At 48.0% G+C, this 17,881-nt stretch overlaps 1 protein-coding gene across 5 annotated transcripts in view; it reads left to right on the forward strand.

The window, feature by feature from the left end:
• Positions 1-17,881, forward strand: part of CYRIB (CYFIP related Rac1 interactor B) — a 142,784-nt gene that overhangs the window by 20,961 nt on the left and 103,942 nt on the right. For all 5 annotated transcript variants that reach the window (XM_068983510.1, XM_068983517.1, XM_068983511.1 and 2 more), the window contains exon 2: positions 17,359-17,411. The gene's annotated coding sequence lies outside the window, so the exon portion shown is untranslated. The remainder of the gene's footprint in view (positions 1-17,358; positions 17,412-17,881) is intronic.

Below are 17,881 nucleotides of genomic sequence, written 5' to 3' on the forward strand. Positions count from 1 at the left end.
AGCTTTAAGAGATAGTGAAGGACAGGAAAGCCTAGCCTGCTGCAGTCCACGGGGTTGCAGAGTCAGACGTGATTTAGTGAGTGAACAACAACAACAGGTGTAAGTAGAAGGTATGATGTCTTGTGTCTGGCTTCTTTTACTGGGTATAAAGTTTTTGAGGTTCATCCACATTGATGATGCTAGTACTTCAGTCCCCTTGATTATAGAAAAAATATGCTGTTGTGCAGTATATCACACCATTTCTCCACTCACCGGCTGATGAACATTTGCGTTGTTTTCACTTTGGGGCTGTTAGGATTAATGCTGCTATGAACATTGGTGTGCTAGCCTTTGTGAATGTGGGTCTTCATTTCTCCTGGGTAGATGCCTAGGAGTGGAATTTGGTGGGTTGTGTGGATTTCTGTATTTAACTTTTTGAGAAGCTGACAAACAGGTTTCCGAAGGGATTTCACTATTTTTCATTCCCACCAACAGTTCATGATGACTCTCCTCCACCCACTCCCAGTATAAGCCCCACTACTCAAGAAATTATTATTAATAGTCTGTTGAGGTTCTAGATTCCTGATCTGTGATCCATCCTACATTCTCGTATCACCAGGTGTGTTTTGGGCATTTGTAAAAATTTGGGGATTTGGCATTGGATGAGACCTGATGATATTTGTATTTAAATATAAACAATGAGGCAGAAAGTTCAGGCAGAAAATACACTGAGTGAATTGAAGGGTTAACTGGATATCCTTTCTTCTTCTTTTATCATTATTATTTTTTAAATTGAAGTATAGTTGATTCACAGTGTTGTGTTAGTTTCAAGGATGCAGCAGTGGTTCAGTTATATATATTCGTTTTCAGATTCTTTCTCCTTATAGCTTATTACAAAATATTGAATCTAGTTCCCTGTGGCATATAGTAGGTCCTTGTTGGTTATCTGTTTTGTATATAGCAGTGTATATATGTTAATCTCAAACACCTAATTTATTCCTCCCCTGCTTTCCCCTTTGGTAACCGTAAGCTTGTTTTCTGTGTGTGTGGGTCTATTTCTGTATCACTGTTTGCTGCTGCTGCTGCTGCTCAGTCGCTTCAGTCGTGTCCGACTGTTTTAGATAAGCAATACCATGTGATATTTGTGTTTCTCTGGCCTCTTTCCCTTGGTATAATAATCGCTAGGTCCATCCAGGTTGCTGCAGGTCCCTTTCTTCTTTGTTTGTTTATTTTTGGCTGTGCTGGGTCTTCATTGCTGCACACGGACTTTCTCTAGTTGTGGCAAGAGGGGCTGCCCTTTGTCGCCACACGCGGGCCTCTCATCTCAGTGGCTTCTCTTGCTCGGAGCGCTGGCTCTAGGGCTGTGGGCTTCAGTAGCTGTGGCTCCTGGGCTCTGGAGCATGGGCTCAAATGGCGGCGGCACATGGGCTTAGTCGCCCTGCAGCATGTGTGATATTCCCGGACCAGGGATCTAACCTGTGTCCCCTGCACTGGCAGGTGGATCCGTGCCTTTCTTTTTTACCCCAAGCAGATCGGCCACACATCAGCACATGCTTGCCCCCATCTCCCCACCAACTCCGTTCCACCTTCTGCTTGGAAGTTCTGCTTTCTCCCATCGGAGCCTCTCTAGACTCCCCAGACTCAGTGGATGGAATTGGGGGCTGGGGAGCAGACACAGGGTTCCGTCTATAGATAGATGTCTGCCCAGAGGGAGTTGGGGGGTGAGAGGCCCTGACCCTGTCATGGGGGACGGCAGGACTGACCGTCGAGAGCCAGATAGAAAGCCTGATCGTTCAGTCTGGGCTTGCTGGCAGGTGGATCCCTCCCGCTTCCTCAGTGACAGCAGTGAATAGAACACCGGCTTGATTTGGGGGCAGAGATGGGGAGGAAATCTCGCAGGCATTACATGTTCTGTGCGGGAAGGGCTGTATAGACTTCAGTGACTTAAATTCCATCTGATCCCACAAGGGAAAAATTGAGTAATTTTATGGCAACTGGGAGAGGTTTTCAGGCCTTCGAGGAGAAACTTGACAGTGGGGCTTCTTGGCCAGTTTGGGGTGACCAGGTTGTCGAGTTTGGGCCCTGGAGCCAGCCGACCCGTGGGGGGGCGTCGGACCAAGAAGTGGTTGGTCCCCAGGCAGGAAGGCAGACACTTAGGGCCTGACCCTGCATGAGGGGCAGGTGCGGACGCTGTGGTGTTGGCGGGGCTGAGTTAGAGGATGATCGTGGCCTGTGTGTTGAGCAGTTGATGGGCAGCGGGAGGAGAAAGGCTCTGAGAATCCAGGGTGATGACCTGGGTCTGCCAAGTAGCCACGGCCTCAAGTAGAGCTCAAGGGATTCCAACTCTGTTCCATGGATGATGTTTCTGCCATTTTTTGAAGACGACGCAACTGAGGCCCAGAGAGGTAAAGTGACTTGCCTACAGGCCACACAGTGAGTGAAACGAGCTGCCAGAAATTCGAGCTCCAGGCTGTTTCTGAAATCTTTGTTACCCTCCAAGAGGCGTTTTCTTTAGACACGCTTGGGATGTACAGAGAACAAAACAAACCACACTGAGTGATGAACAGATGTCCTCAGGACACGTTGCTGGGTCCAGGGGAGGGGAGACGCTTTCACAGAGCCCACCCCCTACCTCCTCGCCCAGGCCCACATTAGGAAGTAGAGGTCGCCTCTTATTGCACAACCAGCAGCTGTTACTGTCTGTGTTGCCCCTGTTGGTGTTGTTTACGGGCAGTGGAGAGGGTGAGAAACCACACCAAGTCTCAGGCCTGGAGGGCTCCAGCCCCTCTGCAAGGAAACAGAGACCCTGTTTTGAGACACTCAGCGAGATGTGGTGCAAAGAGCAGAAAATATCACAACATACAGCACTTCTCCATGGCTCACATTTTTAAGTGAGTGTATATGAATTAGTATTGTAACAGAGTAAATGGGGATAAGGTTATTATTTATAAACTGTTGGAGGGGGAAAAAAAGCAGAGGACCTGGTGTTTTGTCTTGGCTCCTCTGCTTCCTGTCTGTGTGACCCCGGGTTGTCATTTCACTTCTTGGAATCTCAGTTTCTACTTCTGTAAAATGGGAAGATTGCACTGGAAGTCCTCTGCAATCTTTCTTGCAATGAACTCTGTGTAATTATAAATGCTGTCAGTTTGTGTTCCATGCCAAGAGAAGCTTTATCTATAGATTTTTTCCGGTGACTTTGGATGAAATGTACACAGCTGGCCGATTTTTCAACGAAAACTTGGGGTGGTGATGGGGAATTTTAATTTACATGACAAAGGCTTGACTCAGAGCCACTTTATGGCTTTGGTGGGTGTTAGAAAGCTCTTGGGAGAGTCCTGATCTTCTGTGGGGACGAGGCTGTGTTGATGAGGTTCTTTCAACGTTGCCTTCACCCCTGTGAGGAGTGGGGGCTGTGACCTCAGTGGGCAGGATGTGGGTTGCAGAACATGAGGGGTCACCTTTGTACTGCAAGAGCTTTTGGAATCAGCTGGCATGGGTTGGAGACACTTTCCTATCTTGGGGTTGGGAACCTGGAGTTGAGAGCGATCTCGGCATAGGTGTGCGAGGCTGGGCTGGAGGAGAGTTCTCCATTCTTGGAGAACTCATGTCGTCACATACTGGGATGGCAGCTTTATGAGCTGCATTAGAGGGACTTGCATCGTGATCTTCGGGCCATATAGGGCCACCGAAAGATCCATGTATTAGAACAGGTAACCGGTGGTGTTCATAGCTTGTGAGATGGAGGGCAAGAGACCAGAGTCTGGGGGTTCAGTGGGAGAGAGATGCCCTCTTTGCATGAAATGGAGGGCGTGGGGCCCAGAGCCAACCTCCCAGATGCCATCAGTAAGCCATCGAGTCACATGAACTGGCAGCCAGGGCAGGAAGCGGGGTCTGGTAGCAACCAACATCTTCTTGTGCACCCACTGAGAAATGTATCAGACCGTGCTCTGGGTTCCAAGTGACAGAAACCAAACTCAAGCTGGCTTAGGTTTGAAAAAGATCATTTATTGCGAAACAGTCAGGGGTGGCTGATATGGGCCCAGACCATGCTGGCCGGGTTTTGTCTCCCGCTGTTTCTTTGCCTTGCCTTCTTTGCACCTTGTTTCTCAAGGGGTCTCTCCCTGTGAGATAGATTCAGGCTTTCAACCTTTCATGTGAATAGCCCTGTGTGATGGGAGGATACTCTTTTCTGATGACGTCAGCCAAAGTGCTCGAGAACTTCCTTATTGGCCAGTTAGGGTCACATGACCATTCTTGAGCCTTGAGAGGACTCTTACTGGCCAGTTTTAGTCACATGCTTGTTCTTCAAGCAGCATCAGTTCTGGAAGACTCCATGCTTTGACACGCCAGCCCCTGGGGCACATGGTGGGAGCGTCAGGGGGTGCCCACGAGGATGCTGGTACCATCCCAGAGGGGCTGGAGGCTGGGCAGGGCAGAGCCCAAAGTTCCCTTTTGCCTGGTGAGGGTTAGGGTGGGTTAGGGTGGGAGGTCAGGGCAGACTTTCCTTTCGTTTGACCAGGAAGGCTTCTGAGGCTCTAATGCCTGAGCTTGGATGGAGTGAGTGGCCCAGAGGGAGGGAGGCGCTGTGGGTCCGTGGCCTGTCCCAGGTGCCGCTGCCCCGTGAGTCAGTCTTTCCTTCTCTTCCTCCAGCAAACGTGTATTGAAGGCTTGTTCTTCTGAATCCCTCAGAGTGTCATTTGCATTCTTCATGCCTCTGAACTGTGCCCAGGGTTGATGCTCAGAATGTTTAACATTGGGCAGCCACCAGAGTCCTTTCTGGAAGTTTCCACAGTGCTTGACATTCATCCTTTCCTAGCTGGGGCCCGTCTAGGGGCTCTGGGTGGGGGTGTGGCAGCCGGGGGAGGCGCTCCGGACAGTACCTCTTTCCCAGCCTGTGTCAAGTCCTTCGGGATTTTAACAACTGGGCAGCCATGCTGGTGTGAAGCAGCCCAGCACTTCCTGTTTGAGCTCTCTCAGGGTGGCACTGGGGAGCTGGTGCTCACTTGCCCGCCTACCCCAGCCCTCCTCACACTCACCGCCCCCTGCCCCACTCCCACCCTCAGCCCCAGGGCTTCCATGGACTGCCCACAGAGGGAATGCACCATTGATTTTTGTGCAGGTCGCCAGAGAGAGGCCAGGAAGCTGGCCCTGTAAACGGCAGCTTTCTCCTGCACACCCTGCTCCCTCAGCTGGGCTGTGTGGTTATTCGGATCAAATGCCCTTTCCTGTGAGGTTCGTTGAGGCCACAACCGCCCACACTTACTCTCTTTGCACCTAAGTTTTCTTTTTTTCTTTTCCTGTGAGCAATTCAGGTTTATAGGCTTTGGAGAGTGTGCAAATATTTGATTTAAATTCAGGAAGTCTGGAATGAGGAATAGGAAGAGTTACTTCTTGTTTATTTTTTTCCGGGGGACTCGGGGGGGATGGGGAGGGGATGATATGATGAATCCAGCCACTTGATCCTCCAGGACGGTGCTCCCAAGAGGACAGGCCAGGCCCAGGGCAGTGGGCTGGGTCCACCGGCCCAGGGTGGCCTGTGCAAAGAGAAGGGTCACAAGAGGCTGCATAGTTTGGAGGCTTCTGTGGGTCTGAAATGGAGCGTGGAGCAGATGATAAGAAGGGTAGTGCCTGCCACCTGAATAATAGCTACCAGCTGTTGGTACTTCCTGCTGGCCGGCCATGGAGCCCATCTGATCCCTTTGACTGATCTCAGTAAGCCTCTCCACAAACCTGAGTGGTAAATACCATCATCCCTATTTACAGCTGAAGAAGCCAAGCCCCGAGAGGTTAAGAAATGTGTCCAGGATCACCCAGCTACTCTGGCAATTCGAGTATGTCAGGCTCCAAGGCTGTGCTAAAAACCAGTGCCCTGTATACTGCCCAAGGTGTGTTCATAGACTCCATGGACTGTTTGGGGGATAATTTGTTGTTTAGTAGGTAAGTCGTGTCCGACTCTCTGTGACGCCATGGACTGTAGCCCGCCAGGCTCCTCTGTCCATGGATTCTCCAGGCAAGAATTCTGGAGTGGGTTGCCATTTCCTTCTCCAGGGGAATCTTCTCGTCCCCGGAAGAACCCACATCTCCTGCCTTGGCAGGCGGATTCTTTACCGCTGAGCCACCAGGGAAACCTTTGAGGATAAGTGGCATCCTATAAATCAGAGCCCGAGGCTACTGATAAGCATTTATTCTGATGGTCAGAGCCTGCATACTGACTTATAAGAGGGAGGAGAAAAAGTGTGGGTGAGGGTGGACACAATGGCAGTGAGCCCCAGCCTGGGTTATCAGGGAGGGAATGAACCCAGGCACCCAGAGTTCCTGTCCCGGCTCTGCCCCAGCATCGTGGGGCCATGGGTGAGTCATACTGTCGCTAGCTTCTGGTTTCCTTTTCAGTGAAATGAGAGTAACAACCACAATAATAGCATCTGTCGTGGGCTTCCTCGGTGCTGGGTGCAGCCATGGGACGCCAGGACGGAGAGGTGTACAGATGAGGGCTTCTGCTTGGGGTGCTTGGGGATAGTGAGGAAGGAGGGCCCTTCGCACCGAGGCTGCACGTGAGACACAGGACAGCTCGGGCCTGGTGAACCGGAAGTGTCTCTGCCAGTTGGGGCGGGAGGGAGGCGAGCAACTTGTGGCCTAGCTGTGGTGTCAGGGTCCCCCGACCATCTATTGTTCCTGCAGCCAGAGGGAGGGACTTGTTAACAAGGGGACTTCTCTCCCCAGCCCTAGTTCTGCCTCGTGCTCATGTACGCACAGTCACATCCGACTCTGCAACCCCATGGTCTGTAGCCCGCCAGGCTCCTCTGTCCATGGGCTCCTCCAAACAAGAATACTCGAGTGGGTTGCCATTTTCTTCTCCAGGGGATCTTGCCGACCCAGGGATCAAACCCATGTCTACTGCTTGGCAGGCAGATTCTTTACCACCGAACCACCTAGGAAGCCCTCTAGTGCTGCCTAGATAGTCCCCATCAGAACCACCTTCCCAAGCCCTCAGATGACAGACACCAAGTCCCAGCCATGCCGCTGGGACTCACAGTCACCTGGGAGCTTTCTGCAAATACCGGTGCCCAGTCTGGGGAACAGTGTTGCTGTAAAGCTCCCCAGGTGATTGTGATCTGCAGCCTGCTCCTCCCGGGACCTGCCGCCCGTTCCTGCTGAGGGGCTGGATTCATTAGGGCCAGGGACAGGTTCCAGAAACCAGATGCTTCCAGGGTTTCGCAGCTGCTCCTGGTTGCCAGCTCATTACTATGTCCTGGCCCTTGGGAGAGGCAATGGGGGTGGTGGTCTCCTTACGTGTGCCGGAAGCAGGCTGGACCCGGTGTGTCCTGTGCCCCTGGGCACTAGGTGGCCGGCCCGGGGTGCGCCTGAGCCCTGTGGGGCACCTGGGCTTCCTCCGGCTGCTGCCTTCTCACTGCTCTGGGCAGGGCCCGGATCCTTGCCCCTGGACCGTGTAGGGTCATTCTCAGATGGCCTCAGAGTCTCAGCATCTCCCAGGACCCAGTGCCTGCTGCCCCAGTGGGTCTCAGTTGACAACCAGTCACAGGCCTGGGACCAGTCAAGCAGCACAGCCCTGGCAGTTTAGAATCTGAACTTGAACCTGCCAGGAATGCTGGAAGTCTGGTCATGATGATGCCCTTGCACTCTTTTGGGTTCAGAATCATATTTTTCTAGCATTTTTACATAGCATTTTACATTTTTTTACATTTTACATGGTTCATTGGCTTCCAGAGAAATCCTTTTGCATAAGTTCTCCCAGGAACCAACCACTTTCTGAACACTGTCTCATAGTCAACTTGTCAGGATCACAGAGGGAGAAACAAGCTTCCCCAGGGGCTTGTGACATTTGCACATGACTGAGTCAGGATTTGAACCATGGTCATTCTGACTCCAAAGCTCAATCCGTGCACAGAGGTGGACCATAGATCCAATTATGTAAAACCAAAGACAAACTGTTCTGTGTGGGGGCTCCTAGCCACACGGGGCTATTTAAATAGAAATTAATAAAAATTAAATGTAATTAAAAACTCGGTTGCACCAGCCAGAGTTCAGCTGCTCCGCAGTCCCCTGGGTCTGGTACTCCCGTATTGGACGGTATAGATGAGGACCATCTCCAGCAGCGCAGAAAGTTCTATCAGTGCTGAGCTAGAGTGACCACATGGTGGAGGCATGGCTCCGGGCCCGGCTTATACAGTGGCTGAGGATGGTTAGAGGCGGGGACATGCTGAACCAGCTGTCTCACTTTGTTGCATGCGTGCCAGGTCACTTCACCTGTATCCAACCCTTTGCGACCCTGTGGACTGTAGCCCACCAGGCTCCTTTGTCTGTGGGATTCTCCAGGCGAGAATACTAGAGTGGGTTGCCATGCCCTCCTCCAGGGGATCTTCCCAATGTGAGGATCAAACATTCGTCTCCTCCATTGGCAGGCAGGCTCTTTACCTCTAGCGCCACCTGGGAAGCCCCATGTCACTTTGTTGGTGTCCACTAATAGAGCGACCAGCTGTCCTGGTTTGCCAAGGGATTTTCAGGGACTTGGGACTTGCTTGGTTAATGCTGGGAAATTCCCAAGAACCTGAGACATTGGTCACTTTGTTCACTGCATTGTGTCCACGTAGACCTCCTGCTTGTGCTCAGGTCCAGGACACAAGACTTGAACAGAGTTGCTCCAAGGTCAAGGGTGGGGGGAAGCTAGCTGATGAAGTGGCAGCATAATCTGGGAGGAATGCTCAGAGAAAGGGGAGTACCAGGTAGGATGTCCCCAGAAGCCTTTCCCTAAAGGGCATGCGCCTGAGCTGAGAGCAGACACCTGGATGCAGTTAGTTAATCAGGTGAAGGAGTTTGGAAGTGGGTGGAAGCTCAGTAGTCAGCCCTGGGTAGTTAGGAGTCAGAAATCTTGGGAGCTGGTTCTGACTCCGCTGTGATCCTGCTGTCTTCACTGCAGGCAAGTTCCTTTCCTTCTTTGTGTCAGATTCTCCCATCTATAAAACCAAGCATTTAGACCAGACACCCCCAGTAACATTCTCTACCTTCACCCATGTCATGCTTTCAAGGAAACTGTGATATGTCTTTAATGGTGGCGCAGTTTGAAAAGGGTAGGACTAGGGCTGACCTACAGGAGAAGGCGATGGAACCCCACTCCAGTACTCTTGCCTGGAAAATCCCATGGACAGAGGAGCCTGGTGGGCTGCAGTCCATGAGGTCGCTAAGAGCTGGACATGACTGAGCAACTTCACTTTCACTTTTCCTTTTCATGCATTGGAGAAGGAAATGGCAACCCACTCCAGTGTTCTTGCCTGGAGAATCCCAGGGACGGGGGAGCCTGGTGGGCTGCCATCTATGGGGTCGCACAGAGTCGGCCACGACTGAAGCGACTTAGCAGCAGCAGCAGCAGCAGCAGGGCTGACCCACAGGGTTGCGGTTTTGCTGAGATGGTACTGAGTCTGTCTGTTCGGTCTCCAGGAAGTCTTCTTTTCCTCCTTTACCTCCTTTTAAATTTATTTTTTTAATTGAAGTATAGTTGGTTTACAGTGTTGTGTTAATTTCTGCTGTACAGCAAAGTGATTGTATATATTCTTTATATATATATTCTTTTTCTATTATGGTTTATCACAGGATAGACATATACATATGTTTAATATTTGTTGATTTCTTTAGCTGTGTTGAGTCTTAGCTGCAGCACACAGGGTCTTTGGCTGTGGCATATGGAATCTAGTTCCCTGACTAGGGGTCAAACACGCACCTCCATGCTTTAGAAGCATGGAGTCTTAGCCACTGGACCACCAGGGAGGTCCCCAAAGTGGCATCTGATTGTCGAGATTAGGTGATGGGAGTTGAGAGGGCGCTGCAATTGATGAAAGCTGCAATAGTTATCTTAACGTTGTTATCCACAACTGTTTATCTCCTATGTGCTTATTCATTTTCATTTCCTAATTTCTAAGTATTTAGGGTTGCCCCTGCGACCCTGTCCTTTGCATTTCCTTGTCACCCCTGGTTGGAGTCACATTGTGTCACAGTAGCCAGTTTATACACTGTCCTGGAGCCTGAGACCCTTGAAGATGGGAACTCTGCCCTCGCCTCCATCTCCCCGTGCCTCTGGAGCTGCCTGGCATGGGAGAGTCAATCACGATGTTCTTATTGAGCAAACCAAGCTATCACTTGTTTGTGCGGTCACTTTTGACTTTGTTATGGTTGTCAGAGCTACTATTCTAAAATGCTACAGACTGGGTGCTTATAAACAGCAGCCGTGTAGTCCTCACTGTTCTGGAGGCTGAAAATCTGAGCTCCGGGCACCAGCATGCTTGGGCAAGGGCTCTCCTCTCATTGTGTGCTCACATGATGGGGTGAGTGAGGGAGCTCTCTGGAGTCTCACTTACAAGGGCACTAATCCCGTTCATGAGGGCTCCACCCTCATGACCTCTCAAAGGCCCGACCTCCTAAAGCCATCACACTGGGGAGTTAGGATTTCAACATGGGAATCTGGACAGGACAGGACAGAGTCGCTCAGTCATGTCTGACTCTTTGCAACCCCATGGATTGTAGCCTGACCCAGTGGATTGTAGCCTGACCCAATGGATTGTAGCCTGACCCCATGGATTGTAGCCTGACCATCAGGCTCCTCCATCCATGGGATTTTCCAGGCAAGAGTGCTGGAGTGGATTGCCATTTCCTTCTCCAGGGGATCTTCCCGACCCAGGAATTGAACCCAGGTCTCCTGCATTGCAGGCAGACGCTTTACTGTCTGAGCCACCAGGGAAGCCCGGAGGGGGGACACAAACATTCTCAGACCAGTAATACTTGTTATGATATGTATAATAGTTATTATATGTATAATATGCATATAAATAAAGCTGAAGCTCCAATACTTTGACCACCTGATGCCAAGAGCTGACTCATGGAAAAGTCCCTGATGATGGAAAGGTTGACGGCAGGAAGAGAAGGGGACAACAAAGGATGAGATGGTTGGATGGTGTCACCGACCCAATGGACATGAATTTGAGCAAACTCCAGGAGATAGTGGAGGACACGGCAGCCTAGCCTGCTGCAGTCCATGGGGTCACAAAGAGTCAGACACGATTTAGTGACTGAACGGCAACAGTGCATTTAGAAAAGCGCACATCACGATTATTTTTGCGTGTGTACTGATTTGAAACATGAAATGGCAGATGTTTGGAGTACAGAAGGAGAAAGGAAGCAAACAGTGGCATGCTCAGGTGTAAACCATGGAAGGGTCTCCTGCTAACAACTTGATCCTGGACCAAACGCAGTAGATCTTCCAGTCTGGCTGTTGACTGCCTCCTCTGCTTAGCGCAACAGGAGACAGATGCCGACTGGCTTAATTCTCCAAGCAGGGCAACAGGAGGTTTGGAAATGTTCTTAATAAAACTTTCTCATCTTGATTAAGAAATTATATATATATATATTTAAACAGATTTTTGTTCTCTTAGTTAAACTGAGGGGGTAATGTGAACATATAGAAAAATCACCTTCCTAATACAGGCTCAGGGAGGCAGTGGTAGGGAAAAGTTGGATTAAGAGAGCACTTTGAACTAATTGCAATGTTAGCTTTTCCAAGTGACTGTGGAAACTGCTGAGTGTTCACAAGTAGCTTTTGCCGGGCCCCCTTGAATGTGCAAGATAAGCTAGTTACCTGTGCAGTGATCACATTTAATATTTTTTCACAAATTTATAAAAAGAATGAATGTGCTTAAAACATTTTTTTTAAGTTTGTTAAATATTGCCCTGGGGAGTTTGGGATCCATATGTATATACTGCTATATTTAAAATGGATAAGCAACAAGGTCCTATTGTATAGCACAGGAACTCTGCTCAGTGTTATGTGGTGGCCTGGATGGGAGGGGAGTTTGGGAGATATATATATGGCTGAGTCCCTTTTCTGTCCACCTGAAACTATCACAACATTGTTAATTGGCTATTCTCCGATATAAAAAAGAAAAAAATATTGCCCTGCTAACATTTTTACATTCTCACTAAGTCCTTTGAATAGTATAAATAAAACTTCAGCCTAAGTTATGCAGATTATCATGAATCCTGAATAATAATACTTATTATAAATAACATTTGTTGAGTATTTAGTACATATAAGCCACTGTTCTAGGGGAAAATTTTATTAAATAAGTGATTAAGAGTTGTTGGAAATAGTACAGAGCTCTTATAATTGAACAGGATTATGGGTATATGTTTATAATTTTGTTAACATATAGATATTTTTATTATTATTAACATAGGGATAGAATGAATCAAGGCTAAGGAAAAACAGCAAGTGATAAACAAGCCAATAAAATTACAAGGTGAATTCACTGAGGAGAAGGAGTAATTACTTGAATTATTATTTTTTTGTTTAATTAACATTTATTAAGTGTCTTCTGGGTAACAGGCCCTGTTAGGTGCTTTTACATCTGCCGTTTTATTTAATTACAATGCCTTCATCACTTGCAGATAAGATTTCCCGTGGGCTTTCTTTGACTAATGAGTTAACCTAGCCCGTGGTTTGCAGTCCTTGTGCCGTACAGTCACCTAGGGATCTTGGGAAAACTATACTGCTAAGGTTTCATCCTTAGAGATTCTGTTTTAATTGTGCAGGCTGGGGACCCAGCAACAGTATTTTTAAAGATTTTCCTCCTGCTTTTGTGAATTTTGGTTGAGCTGGAGTGAGAACCACTGTGCTAGGCCGTTTGAGATGTTATTTCATTGGCACAAAAATATTGCTTTAAACTCTTCAGTGATAAGCAGCTATTGCAAGCTTTGGGAGTTTGCTGTGCCAGGTGGATACAAGTAAAGCATCTGTTTTCCTTTGTCTGTTTCCTATTAAATGGGATATGGAAAGTGTCAGAATAATGATTGAATGAAGCAGGCTAGAAAATGTTACCCTCAACGTCCCAGACCCAGAATTTCCAGGTGCACTTCATTTGTCACCTGGGTTTTGCTCTGTGGTGGTTTCAGAAACATCATGCCAGTGACTTGCATAATCAGTTTGTTCGTTTGTATTTTGTTTTTGTTTTGTTTAAGTAACTTCTACTCTAAAAGGTATGTGTGTGTTAAGTCGCTTCAGTCGTGTCAGTTGTGACCCCATGGACTGTAGCTCACTAGGCTCCTCTGTCCATGGGATTCTTCAGGCAAGACTAGTGGAGTGGGTTGCCATGCCCTCCTCCAGGGGGGGTCTTCCCAATCCGGGATCAAACCCACGTCTCTTATGTCTCCTGCCTTAGCAGGCGGACCCTTTCCCACTAGTGCCACCTGGGTTCCTTTAAATGAAATACATACATTGGTACCGAGTATCGATCTCTGAATAAAAACTTTAATAAGAGGACACAGGAACGATAAGGAATTCTTTTGGTGAAAGGGTTATATAGGTCAAAATGGCCTTCTTAAAAATTGTGTTTGCTGTCACAGTAAAGTTAATATCAAAACACTTTTTTAAAAAAAGAGTGTTCAGGGATCTCAGCTTTCCTTTAAAACTTGTTATAGCCTGAGATCACATTATAGAGAATTAAAAAGTGATCCGTAATCCAAGAACATACCCAGACCCTAAAAAAGTTTATTTAGTCATCTTCAAAAATAGGTCGATGCTTCAGTGGGAGCTTTAGTCTTGCCTAGAGAATCCCAGGGGTTGCGAAAGTGTGATGTAATTGGTGGTCAGGTAAAGGGAAGATTCCATTAGACCTGCCAAGTATTTTCCCCTAAAATAAGCAACGTTTCTGGTAGGGGCAACTAGATAGCCTTCCGTTTAAGACCGTTGTCCCACTTTTTTTAAAAAATATTTATTTAATTGGCCATGCTGGGTCTTAGTTATGGCATGTGGGATCTTTAGTAGTGGCATGCAGGATCTAGTTCCCTGATCAGGGATCGAACCCAGACCCCCTACATTGGGAGTTCAGAGTCTTATCCACTGGACCACCAGGAAAGTCCCTGAAGTCCCCCTTTTAAAAACATTGCGTTAGCTAAGAGTCCTTGGACAAGTCGTATCATCCTTTTGGACCTGAGGTTCTTCACTGGTATCACGAGTGGTGGGGGGTGTTAGTTTTCCAATGGGGCTTTGCTGAGTGTCTGCAGTGGCTTAGGGAGCCCTGGGGGATGGGTGTTGAGCTGACACCTCTCTGGGTTTTCCACACTGGTCTCAGAGCTGCATCTGAGGGCAGCTCTGGGTGGGTGCTCCTTTGCAGAGACATTAAACCCATTCATGTCTGCATGCACTTTTGAGGGCCTGGTATGAATCAGGGGTCAATGCCAGGGGCGGGGGGCAGCAGAATGACCAAAACGAGTGTCCAACCTCAGGTAGCTTCAAGTGTCCTGGAGGCGACAGTCTACACAGATAATTCAGCATTTCTTCAGCTAGGTCAGGGGCTGGGTGGGAGAAGGAGGTTGGGCAAATGACTGTGTGAGTGAGTCCTGGGTGCTTTTTTTTTTTTTTTAAGAAACAAATGACAAGTAAGGGACAACTCTCTCCTTGAGTCACTGGCTAGTCTCTCCCGAAGGGAAAGGAAAGAGGAAGGACAGGGCCCACGTGGGAGGCTTGGCATTTCCCCGAGTGGACTCAGGGACGTGGCTGTGCTGGTGCAAGGGTTATCAGGCCAAGAGGAAGATCTGGGGTCTCAGAAGACCATAGGGTCAGCCCTTAGAACTGGGAGGGACCCTGAACGTGTTTGAATGTGTTAGTCGCTCAGTTGTGTCTGACTCTTTGCCATCCCATGGACTGTAGCCCACCAGGCTCTTGTGTCCGTGGGATTTTCTGGGCACGAATGCTGGATTGGGTTGCCATTTCCCTCTCCAAACCCTAGGTCAAGGTCCTGGAATTTGGTCCAAGGGTCTTGTGATTGGTGTGGCTGGGATTCTGTGAATGCTTGACCCTCCTAGTCCAGGCAAATTGCCCTGGCAAGCCCACCTGCTTGCATGTCCAGGTTGACATCCCAATGTCTCTCTTCCTGCCTCTTGTGCTTGACATTGTGAACCAGCCATCCTGCCTATGGGCCTTCCCATATGCTGCCAGTTTTGCTTGGATCCCCCTCGGTTGGGCAAATTCTAACTTGTCTTTTTGTTCGCAGCTTAGATAACACCTCCTTGAGGGAAGTCTTCCTTATACCTAGCACTTTCCCTCCCCTGTGGAATTAATTAAATACCCTTTTCTGTGATTGCCCAGCACCTGTACTCATCGGAAGCACAGCATCTTAACCATTGAACTGCCAGGGAGGTCTTTATTCCACTAATCAATGAGAGCTCTTTGTGGCTAGGACAGTTTAATTACTGGAATTAATCCCATGGCCACATGCTTGGCATATTGTAGGTGCTCAGCAGATAGGTCTTGAGTGAGTGAGTGTCCTCCCTTGACAGCAGCAGCTACAGAAGCTCAGAAAGTTTCAGTGACTTACCCAAAGTCACACAGCTCTGAAAGACCAAGAGTGGACTGGAGGCCATGCTGTAAGTCTAAAGACGAAAAAAGATCAGATCCAGTTTCTAGAGTCTCCCATCCAAGTACTAACCAGCCCCGACCCTGCTCATTTTCTGAGATCAGATGAGATCAGGCATATTCAGAATGGTATGGCGGTAGACCGGTTTCTAGAGTCATAGTCCAGCTTTTCTCTGTCCACAGAGAGGAAGTGAGAGAAAGTCACCCTTGTTTTGAGATGACTTTCCTTCTAGGGGAGACATACTCTCTTTCCTGGTTTGTCTCTAAGTGATGGAAAGACCAGCTTAATCTTCATGTTCTTAAAGAGTTTTGTGAGAGCAAGTTAGTATACTTTTTTCTAATTTCTAGGACTTTCACCCAGGACCTTAAAAAAATTGTTCCCAAGTAAACAGCTTGTCTTCTTTTCTGCTTTGTAAATCTGGTCAAAAAATCAGAAAGAAAGAAAGAAAATGAAATCTTTATGTAATGGGAAAACATAGTGAGCAGAGTCGAGAGGACTGTCACCGTGTTTCTGGACGTCTGTGTGTAAGTGCATACACACAACACACACACAGAGTGTGGCCCTTGTGCTTACCCGTGAGGTCTTAACTTGTGAGTATGCTTTGTTGTTCAATCGGTAAGTCACGTATGCCTCTCGCGGCCCAATGGACTGCAACCCGCCAGGCTCCTCTGTCCATGGGATTTCTCAGGTGAGGATTACCGGAGTGGGTTGTCATGCCCTCCTTTAGGGGATCTTCATGACCCAGGGATTGAACCTGCGTCTTCTGCACTGGCAGGCGGGTTCTTTACACTGAGCCACCAGGGAAACTTGGTATGCCTGTGTTGTTTTAAATGAAATGGCTCTTTTCTTTGGCCACTGAGCAGTTTTGTGATTATTCTTGAAAAGGGAATTTTAAACCACATTCAGACAACAGCAGAAAGGAAACCTGTACTGGCGAACGAGAGGATTGCTGGCAACGCAGCCAGAGTGGTTGACATGATCGGCTGATAACATTCCCCCATGACAATTAGGCAGGGCCCCCAAATCTTTTGTGAATAAAGGGAGGCTGGTTAAGTGGCTTCCGGTAGTCTCAGACCCCGATGACAAGCCAAGAGAAAACACCTCAGGCAGCTAAAGATTTAATCAAAATGAAAGCCAGAGAAAAAGCAATCTCTTTCTCTTGCAGGCAATAATGAGTGTCTAGACATTGCAGGCCTTGCTCTGATCTTCACACTTGATGCTGGTGAATGGGTTCGAGTGGAATATTGTTTACCTTGGGTTTTATGAAAACTCCCTTTGATTCATAAGTTTTTGTGAATCTCTTTTGTAAGAGTTTTGAGGGTGACAAGGATGGTATAATGTACATTTGTTTTCCTTTCTCTGTGGTGTAGATACCTAGAGCAGGAAGCAAGTCAGGGGTGGAATGACTGAGAACAGTTCAAATTCAAGTTGAGCTGAGTGTTTTTCTGAAAGCCGGACTTGCTGACGTAGCCCAGAGTCCCAGCATCCTTTATCATAGAATTGTGGGTCTGAAAGGACAGCCAGGCTCCGCCCTCTATCCCTGGGACAATGCAGTCCAGCCGAACTGTGCCCCTCCATCAGAGGAGTTTGATTTGGGGTTTCTCTTTATTTGCTGTGCAACCTTGAGCAAGTTTACTTGACTTGAATATATAAAGAACTCTTACAACTTGACATCTCTGAATCTCCGTTTCCTTTTTTTTTTTAATATCTTCATTTCTTTATTTGTCATATACCAGACTCTTTTGAGTGTTAAATGAGAAAAAAACATTTGTGAAACATATGTAAAATATAATGGTCTGGAGAAATATTATTTGGCTTGAAATACTACTGGACAGAAGGGTTACATGGAGTTGTTATTCTTGGTACAGGAAAAAAAACCAGTAGTGATTAGGATTTACTGGAGGCTTTTTGTATGCTGGGGACTTGTGACTTGCCTAATCCTTGCTATATCTCTGTTTTTCAGGAGAAGAAGCTGAGCCCTGGAGTTTGAGTAATTTGTTCAAGGTTACCAAGTTGGTAAGTGGCAGAACCGGATTTGATTGTGGCCACCTGGTTTCAGAACTGAGCGCTTCATTTGAATTGTCTTGAGCCTCACAATAGCCCTCAGGAGCTGAGGTTCAGAGAAGTAACTTTCCCAAGTTCTTTTCACTGGTAACGGGTTGTCTGAGTCTGTTCAGGCTGCTATAGCAGAGTGCCGTAGACAGGGTTGCATATTAACAACAGAAATTTAATTCTCACAGTTCTGGAGGTTGGCAAGTTCAAGATCAAGATGCTGGCAGATTTAGTGTCTGGTGAAGGCCCACTTCCTGTTTCTTTGTGCTAAAACCTCACATGGTTGAAGAGGCAAGAGAACATTCTGAGGTCTCTTTTCTACAGGCACTAATCCCATCCATGAAGGCCCTACCCTCGTGTTGGGGGTTAGGTTCCAACCTACAAATTTGGAAAGGGGATGCCAGCAGTCCCTTTCAGAGTTGACTGAAAAATAA

This window comes from Capricornis sumatraensis, chromosome 11, assembly GCF_032405125.1.
Source record: "Capricornis sumatraensis isolate serow.1 chromosome 11, serow.2, whole genome shotgun sequence".
NCBI classification, from domain to species: Eukaryota; Metazoa; Chordata; class Mammalia; order Artiodactyla; family Bovidae; genus Capricornis; species Capricornis sumatraensis.